Source organism: Lethenteron reissneri, chromosome 52, assembly GCF_015708825.2.
Source record: "Lethenteron reissneri isolate LAM-NWPU_2019-01 chromosome 52, ASM1570882v1, whole genome shotgun sequence".
NCBI classification, from domain to species: Eukaryota; Metazoa; Chordata; class Hyperoartia; order Petromyzontiformes; family Petromyzontidae; genus Lethenteron; species Lethenteron reissneri.
Genome location: NC_083830.1, coordinates 9,866,393 through 9,876,588, shown reverse-complemented (window position 1 = coordinate 9,876,588; position 10,196 = coordinate 9,866,393).

Sequence of the window (10,196 nt, the reverse complement as noted above, 5' to 3'; positions counted from 1 at the left end):
ATGAACACCACCTTTGGGAGTGACACCACTCCTCTCTGTGTGTGATGAACCCCTGCACCAGCGGTGGAAATTCCACATCCCGAAATCGGTGACAGTTTTATCCATTGGGCAGCCTCCCCGCTCAAGCGCTGACTTGGACCGCGTGGCCTCTGGGCGGAGAGGCCCGCGCGGTGACGTCGGTGCCCGAGCGCTCTTAACAAGTCTGCCAAGTGTCCGATGAGTGTGGCCGGGGCCGTCCCTAGGGGGCCTCGGGACAAATCCCACCGTGTGGAGCCCTCCCTCCACCCCTCGACGCCTCCAAACCAGAACTATTACATCTAGAAATATACAAGGGAAATAGATAGATCGTTTATTGTCATTGTCACCAGTACAACGAAATTTAAAATGCTCACCAGTCAGGGCCTCATTCATAAATTTAAATTAAATAAAACAAGAAAATACAAATAAAATTAAATGAAAGATAATCAATTTATACTATATATATAAACAGCCCAAGTATACCCACATACCCACATAAGGTTACATTTTGTCATTGCACATCTCTATTTCACAGTCAATTGTAAACGCTATTACTTAATAATTAATTAGCATTATTGAGTGTGGTGATCGCTGTAGGATAAAAGCTCTGTTTGAATCTGTTTGTCCTTGTTTTGACTGATCTGAATCGTCTGCCTGATGGCAACAGCTCAAACAGTGAGTGTCCAGGGTGAGAAGAGTCCTTTATAATGTTCTGTGCTTTTTTGATGCAACGTGAACTGTGTAGTGCTTCCAGTGTGGGGAGATGGCAGCCGGCGATCTTTTGGGCTGTGTTGATGACCCTCTGGAGCGCTTTCCTCTGAGCCACTGTGCAGCTGGTGTACCATACACAGATGCAGTATGTAAGAATGCTCTCGATGGAGGCTCGGTAGAAGGACACCAGCAGTTCCTGTGTGATGTTATTATTCCTGAGAATTCTCAGGAAATAAAGTCTCTGCTGGGCCTTTTTCAGAAGCTCAGTGCTGTTGGCGCTCCAGGTCAGGCCCTCCCCAATGTGGACTCCCAGGAAGCAGAAGTCTGCCACCCTCTCCACACAGTCCCCGCTGATGATTAGTGGTGGAGTGTCCGTTTTCTTTCTCCTGTAGTCTATTATGAGCTCCTTGGTCTTTGCGGTGTTAAGGAGCAGGTTGTTGCCCCTGCAGTATGCTGTCAGCCGCTCCACCTCGTCCCTGTAGGCAGACTCATCCCCCCCAGAGATGAGCCCCACAACTGTGGTGTCATCAGCAAACTTCACAATGGTGTTGCTATGGTGGACGGCGGCACAGTCATGTGTGTAGAGGGAGTAGAGCAGGGGGCTCAGTACACAGCCCTGGGGGGAGCCGGTACTGAGGCTCAGGGCTGTGGATGTATGACGGCCCACTCTGACCCTCTGTCTGCGGCCCGAGAGGAAACTATATATCCACATGCAGGTGGAATGTGGAATCCCCAGGTCGCCCAGTTTTCCCACCAGTTTGTGTGGGAGGATGGTGTTGAACGCGGAACTGTAATCCACGAAGAGCATCCGCACATAGCTCCCCTGCTGCTCCAGGTGTGACAGTGCAGCATGTAGTGCTGTGGCCACGGCGTCCTCCGTGGATCGGTTCGCTCTGTAGGCAAACTGGTGGGGGTCAAGGTTTCGGGGCAAGCTTCCTATGATGTGACTCCGGACCAGTTTTTCAAAGCACTTCATCACCACTGGCGTGAGTGCTACTGGCCGGTAGTCGTTGTAGCTGCAAATGTGGTTTTTTTTGGGCAGCGGGACTATGGTGGAGGACTTTAGGCAGGTTGGTACGGTGGACTGTTCCAGAGACAGGTTGAAAATCCTTGTGAAGACTCCAGCCAGCTCGTCAGCACAGTCCCTCAGCACACGTCCCGGGACGCCATCAGGTCCCGCAGCCTTCCTCGGGTTGACGGCTCGCAGCGTGCGCCTCACCTCATGCTCCTCCACTGTGAGGTTTAAGCTGCTGTGGACCGTGAGGTTTGGTGATGCTGTCCCTTGTGGTGTCACCTCAAAGCGGGTAAAGAAGAGGTTCAATTCCTCTGCCAGAGCGTTGTCACCATCAGCAGCTCCGCGGTTGGCCCTGTAGTTGGTGAGGTGCTGGACTCCCTGCCACATCTGCCTGCTGTCGTGACTGTCCAGGCGTTCCTCAATCCTCCTCCTGTAGTCTGCTTTGGCCTTGCGGATGCCTCTCTTCAGGTTAGTTCGGGCTGTACTGTAGGGAGCTTTGTCTCCGGAGTTGAAGGCGATATTCCTCTCCTTCAGCAGTTGCTGGACCTCCCGGGTCATCCAGGGCTTCTGGTTGGGGTAAACCCGAACGCGTTTGTCCACAGTGACAGTGTCTATGCAGTTTTTAATGTAGCACAATACACTATATGTGAACACCTCCAGGTCCTGATGTTCGAAGACCCCCCAGTCGGTCCTATCAAAGCAGTCCTGCAGCTGCTGGGTGGCACCCTCAGGCCAGATGGCGACAGTTTTTGTGATGGTAGGAGCCGTTTTCTTGATGGGGGCGTATGCAGGGATCAAAAGCAGGGACAAATGGTCAGACTGGCCCACGTGCGGTAGTGGTCTAGCCCTGTAGCCTAGTTTGATGTTGGTGTAGACCTTGTCCAGAATCTTAGTTCCCCTAGTAGCACACTTAACATGCTGGTGGAATTTAGGGAGTGCTGCTTTTAAGTCTGCATGGTTGAAATCCCCTGCTATAATCAGCACAGCGTCAGGATACTTGCTCTGCTGAATGCTAATGCTGCCATGTAAAAGTCCAATAGCTGAGTTAGCATTAGCATCCGGTGGGATGTAAACAGCAGTTATCATGACCACAGTAAACTCTCTTGGGAGGTAAATCGGCCTGCATTTAACAGTCACATACTCCAGATCTGGGGAGCAGTGGCTGTCTACAGTCACAGTGTTAGTACACCAGCTCTTATTCACGTACACACAGAGCCCCCCTCCTCTGCTCTTACCAGAGTCTACTGTTCTGTCCTGGCGCTGTGCTGTGTAGCCTGCAAGCTCAATAGCAGAGTCCGGGATGGATGAATGAAGCCAAGTTTCTGTGAAAAGCAGAATGCAGTTGTCCTTCACTACGTTGCTCGCTGTAGTCTGTAGCCTCAATTCATCCATTTTGTTCGCGATGGATCTGGCGTTCGTGAGAAATAGGCTGGGTAGCGGTGGTTTGAGTGGCTGCCTCCGTAGCCTGGCTAGCGCACCGGCCCTGCAGCCTCGCCTCCGTCTTCTCTCTCTACGCCGCCTTCGCCTCCTCCCCGCCGGGATGATAATCCACGGAGAGCCGGGCCTCCTCGCTAACTCCACTGGAATCTTGTGAAGACGGTGAAACTCGCTTGTAACACTCCGATCGTAACATAGTCCGATCTTAAGGAGATCGTGCCGGCTAAAGATGTTACTCGCCCGACAAAATGAACACAAAACAAGACATAACGCGAACATAAACAACCATACAAGGCACCGACCGGGTAGACACTGAGCTGCTGCAACTGTGTGCGCCGCCATCCCACCAGGTGCCACTGGTTCTTCACCAACGTCAACTGCTGTGTCCGTCAACTGCTGTGTGAAATTTGTGAATATGTGTGTTTAGGAATACTTCCCGACATGCAACAAACTTGAAATTTGGCATGTGGGTAGCTTCCAGACTGTACACAATGCAAAAAGTATAAAAATAGACTTTTGTGTTTTGGGGGGGGGGGGGCCGGCGCAATAATGGATATATTTTGCACGGCAAGTGAGCGGTGACGTCTCATCTCTGATGTCACCCGCATGCGGCAGCGTCACGCAGTGTGCCTGCTGACGTCACGCAGTGCGCCTGCTGACGTCACTCAGTGCGCCTGCTGACGTCACGCAGTGTGCCTGCTGACGTCACCCCCCCCCCACCCTCCGCGTCGGCCGTGTATTAATCCAAGACAAGAATCCAAGTCTCGGGTAGTGAAGCTAGTCTGCAATAAGAGTGGTGCTTTGGGTTGGATCGCGGAAATGTGAATGTCGTTAAAGCTGCCGCCAACCGACACGACCAATCAGTAAGGTTTGTCACGTAGAGCAAACGTGCCGATTCGTTACTAGTTCAGCACACAATGTGTGTTGGAGAGTAAACCCCTATACAACATTCAGAATTCGAGTACGACGTTTCGCCAGTAATTATAACGAGCATCATCGGGCGGACAGACAGATTTGCGGAGAAACCCTATTACACTTGACCATCTTAACGGAAATCATATCGCGTCTGAACCGAGGCGCTTTACAAAGAATGAACTACGGCACAACAACGACGACGACGCGTGTGGGTGTGATGGTGGAGATGGGGTGAATGCAATCGATGAGAGGAAGCCATGGGGGAGAATCTGTGACGCTGCGTGAAATCGGTGAAATTGATGACCGTGAATGATGATGAACGAACGGGGTGAATGAGTGAGAGCCATGTCACGAGAACATGAAGAGGGAACGGTGGCGGTGATGAGGGGGAGATTAAGGCGGTCGTCGGGTGAGCTAGGGGTAACAATTAGTGAGTTTAATTATTTTCGATTTAAAGCTTTCGTGACTGCAGGGATTCATCTTCTTGGTTCTTTCGGTAAAGTCACGTAGAAGGGAAATAATAAAAAATTTAACTTAATAAAATACAATTCTCACGACGTTTCGGCCACAACGCAAGCAGCCGTCCTCAGGTAAACAGGTCTTTCGGAAAGACAGCGTCTGAATGACCTCACCTGAGGACGGCTGCTTGCGTTGTGGCCGAAACGTCGTGAGAATTGTATTTTATTATGTTTAATTTTTATTATTTTATTATTTCCCTTCTACGTGACTTTACCGAAAGAACCAAGAAAATGAGTGAGTTGTGAGTGAGGAGTGGAAACTTAGTGAGCGAAGGTGACCGTTGAATGTGTAGGGGAAGTTTGTTCCAGTGACGGGGAGCGAGACGTGAGAGAGAGAGAGGCAGCAAGGAGGAACAGAGAGAGGTCGCAGAGATTAAGAACGCCGAGAGCGAGAAGGCGACGTAGACTTTTTGACTTTTAAACAACTTTTATTGCCGCCAGCAGCAGCAGCAGCAGCACTGGAGGCGATTCCGATATGAAACACACAAAGTCACCAGCACACAAATAAACAAACGCTCTAAATCCATGCGCTGTGGCGCTAAATGCACCGCACACAACAAGGCGACTTAGAAAGACATCAGAGCAGCAAGATGCGGTGATGCAACAATTTTTTGTTAATTTTATTTTACCAGGTAATGCCCCACTGGGCGAAACAGCTTTTTTTTCAGAAGCGACCTGGCCACAAACGACAGCTCAAGGAAGTGGCTTGGAAATATATAGCAGCCAAATACAATAACCTCAACGCATTGCTTGGAAGACTCCCCGTATGGCTAGGGGCTGTTAGGTGGTCCCCCGAGTAAAACAAATCTAAAAAAATACACTTTTTGGTATTTTACCAGGTAAGGGCCACTGAACTATGTAGCTCTTTTTAAATCATTTATATTAAGTTCACTTGCTTGCGCGCTTACGACCGTGCAAATATTTCGGTCGTTTTTTAACCCACTTCCCGTGATCCAATCGAGCTGACATTTTTCACACAGACTCGTTGTGCGTGACAATTTATTTTCGTGAAAATTTTTTTTCTTAACTTTACACTTTTTAGGAAAATGTTTTTTATATTTAAATACCAATTGCTTAATGGTGGCAGGCAATCATCTGACCCATAGGTGGCAGCCATCTCAAGCCAGAGGACGAGAGGACTCTAGCCGCCACGCATATAAAGGATTTATAGTGAAAATATTTGTTTTTACGGGTAAATTTTTTCAGAACATGCTTCAAATCGCTTTAAACTATTGTCATTGTAGTACGTATTTAATGTGGCGCTGCACTCTGATGTTGTAGGAGAAAACATTTATTTAAAAGTCTATTTAATTAAGTAGAACGTGTTATCTATATTTATTTAAAGTTGCGCATTTTGATGTGACGTCACATTTCTCACCCCCCCCCCTCGTCACACATCGTCACAAATGTCTGACCCCCCCCCCCCTAGGTGCGTGACGTCATTTATGGACGGTCCCCAGGTAACCAAAAGAGTTATATAGCTCAGTGGGGCTCACCGGGTAAAATAGAAAATAAGTTTATAGTAGTTTTAATTTACCAACATTGCATGTATGTATGTGTGTTGAACTTCTTTTGCACCGTACGTAGCGAACTGTGCTAATTAAATAACGTTCAATTTTTCAAGATATCTGGCCAGCCTGGAGGAGTAGGCCAAATGCCCTCTTCCTAGAAGGGGTCGCCAGTGGAGGCCCTTCTGCCAGCAGCGGCGCGAGCGAGCAATTGCAGAGCTGCGCCTTTACGTTTTATTACGTGAAGTTAATGCGGTTGAAGTAAAACAAGTCAAATATTCACAGCTTGGCATCAGCCTTCGGTCCTAATTCAATTTAGCATCAAATTAAATATACATTAAATATGCATGAAAACTGGCCAAACTAACTTGTTCATTGAAATTAAAAACATGACGGAACTAAATTATTCTAACACGAAGACAAAGGTTCCCCGTACAGCCTCAACAGACTGTTCGGGCAAGTGCTGTTAGCGGACACCTACGAAGGCCGGCACGGCACACGAGGGGGTGGGTGTCCAGCACCACGCCCGGTCGCCTTTGTCTCCCCAGTGGCGATGTTTACTGCACACCGCACCGGGTACCCATTTGAGGCCGAGTCGACCTAGGGGAGGCCCAGAACCGGTATAGACCATCGTCACCGGTGTTGGCCGTGAGCGGGAATCGAACCCGGCTCGACCGGGTTGTTAGCGCAGCGGCGCTCACCGCAACAACACTACCGCTTCCCACACAAAGACAAAGATCCCCCATATAGCCTTAACAGAGTGTAGGGGAAAGTGCTGTTAGCGAGCACCTATGAAGGCCGGAACGGCAAGCGAGGGGGTGGGTGGCCAGCACCACGCCCGACCGCCTTTGTCTCCCTAGTGGCGATGTTTACTACACACCGCACCAGGTACTCATTTGAGGCTGAGTCGACCTAGGGGAGGCCCGGGACCGGTTCAGATAATCGTCACTGGTGTTGGCCGTGAGCGCGATATGAACCCGTGTCGCCGGGTTCATAGCGCAGCGCGCTGACCGCTACACCACCGCTCCCCACCGTTTCGATTGTCCTTCAACACACCGAGGCAAACACAGCCGCCTCATCTTGCAATGATCGTGTTCAAAACAAAGGTTCGGAACGCTGGGCCCTGTGGAAACAACAACAAGAGTGTGGGTAGAGAGGGAGCCCTGCACGTGGGAATTGCTGTCTCAGCCCACATGGGGTGGTGGTGGTGAAACGCAACGCCTAGGTCAACTCGGCCCGAAAAGCGTAGGAAATTTGCACCGTTGTTTTCGTGCGACCTTCTGAAGCACTCACAAAGGGCTGGAGTCGGTCATTGGGTTTTCTGAAAAAGTCACTTCCTGGACATCTGTTGGTGGCCGTCGATTCGGGGATTACCTGACTACCTGGACACCTCATGGTGGCTTCTGATTCGGTGATTCCCTGCACACCTGGGAGCTCTGCTTTCTCTAGGCAGACTGCGCTCCATTCGCCCACACTTCGGGCTCCCCTACATGTGTGTGTCTAAAGTCGATGTCTGTGTGTAAGTCCATGTGTGTGTCCAAAGTCGATGTCTGTGTGTGTGAGTCCACGTGTGTGTGCGTGTCAGTCGATGTGTTTCTATATGTGTCCAAAGTCGATGTCTGTGTGTGTGAGTCCACGTGTGTGTGTGTGCGTGTCAGTCGATGTGTTTCTACGTCTGTGTCTAAAGTCGATGTCTGTGTGTAAGTCCACGTGTGTGTCTGCCTTTTTCGGCCGGGCAACGCCGGGTACTTACCGCTAGTATGTTATAAAGGGGCCCTAAATAAAATTAAAAAAACACGTAAATATTAAAACACATATGTTTTACTTGCATAGTAAAGTAATTGTATTTCTTCATTTGCTATACAGCCAGATAATACGACAAATCGCTAACCTTAAACACCCAGTCGTTCGTAAAAGTTGAAGGCGGTATAGTACTATAGTAATAGAGCAAGTGCAGAATCACTGAACCGGAATTGCGAGCTTGAAAGCATTTAGCGCGGGGCCCTTCAAAGTGCGGGGCCCGTAGCTACTACATACGTAGCTACTACTACTACACATGTAGTAATAGTAGCTACTACACATGTGTAGAGGTGATACGCGCTGGGATTAAGGATCGTATGCACAGTGCGTGATGATTGGCTGTGTAGGTGGTGACGCGCTGAGAGGGAGTGATCAGGTGGCAGCGCAGTGTGATTGGTGGAGTAATGTTAACACGCGCTGGGGAAAGCGGATCGTAGAGAGAGTGCGTCGTGATTGGGTCATTAAGGAACGACGCTCACGTCGACGCCGCATCAGCTCCGTCCCTCGTGAGCAGGGGCTATAAAAGGGGATGCACACAGGCGTAAGGGCAGTGTGTAACCAGCGAAGAAGGAAGACGGGGATGAAGACCTAGAGCCCTGCGGTACCTAGCCCCGCTGTCCTAAGGGGACCGGGACTCTGTGTAACCCAGAGGCGAGTGTAGTGGGTGTAGCCATAGGCTGTGTAGCCAGAGGCATAGGGCTTACACGAGTCGAGTGTATTGTGTAGCCAGAGGCATAGGGCTTACACGAGTCGAGTATATTGTGTGTAGCCAGAGGCATAGGGTCTACACGAGTCAAGTGTATCGGGTGTAGCCAGAGGCCTAGAGCTTACACGAGATTAGTGGAGTGTGTCGGAGGAAGAAGAGAGACCACACGTTGTATTGTGATACCTAAAGGATTTAATAAAAGTGTGTTACCCGTCAAGAAGTTCCTGCCGTCAATTCCCATACTTCAACTGGCGTCAGAAGTGAAACGGTCCTCCAAGCATGGATACAAGGAGGAACCGTCGGACCCACGGGATTGACCACGAGGACAACCTCGACGACGCGGGCCAGCGGGCATCAGGGGGTGAGGAAGAGGAGCTGCCCACGGGGCAGGATCCACCGACGACGCCGGTCGAGCGACGGGGGACTGACACCGTGCTTCGCGAGGCACACTCCCGTCTGGCGGAGCTGCTGCTCGCCGCCGCGTCCATCTTGGCGGAGATCAGCTCGTCGGGAGGAGCGGGGACGGCGGCCGACGTGCTACAGGGTCGCCCTGCAGATTCCCGCCAAAACGATTTGGCGATTCCCGCCATTTCATCCGCTCCAACTTTTGGCGGGAACGGCCATCACCACGTGGCAGCGGTTCTCCATGCGCGGCCGCTGACGTCACCAACGCGCGCGGCGGACCGCCATCACACACCCGCCACTGGGGCCGCCATCTTACACACCGACGGGGGGGCAGAGAGGAAGCACGAGGAGGAGGACGACTTTATCTTTCAGCAGCGCCTTCCCACGTTGTCAGCATTCAAGGCGGAAGGCGGGGATTGGAGCCAATTTCAGCGCAGATTTTTGACGCATCAAGAGATGTCCGCCTGGTCCGACGCTACGGCACTGCGGGCACTGCCTGCCATGCTGGATGACAACGCGCTCGCGGCCTTCACGTCCGCACGCAGGTCGGACCGCTCCACGCTCAAGGATGCGCTGGCTCTCATGGCCAAAGTCTACGGTCCTCCCTCGGCGTGCCGCCATCATTTCTACGCAAGACGGAAGGCGGACACGGAGACCGTGCTCGCCTACCGCACGGCGTTGCTCGCTCTCGCTGACGCCGCGTTCCCTCGTATGGACGAGGAGGGCCAAGATGCGATGGTTTTGGAGCAGCTGCTCAAGTTGGCGCAGGACCTGGGGGTCCCCATCAACACGGCCAACGACACCGATATTTCTTCATTACGGGTCGCCACGAGCATGCAAGCGCACGAGGTCCTTCAACGAAAGCAGGGGGTCGTCTGCAACGCTGCCGTGGCCTCAACTCCGGGTCCGGTTGACACCGTGCCCCAAGTCGTCAGCCCACGAGAGGACGCGTTCATCGCGGGACGAGCGGGGGACTGGAGGTCGGGGGGTCGTTCGCCTCTGCGAGCGGCCCGCAAGCTGGAGCAACCGAGATCTCCGACTACTGTCATCACCTGCTATAACTGCGGCCTTCGTGGCCACGTGGCCTCCGGTTGCCGCGCCCCACGTCAGCGCGCCATGGGACCTCGACTGGACGACGACCAAGGCCCCAAGTCATCACTGCA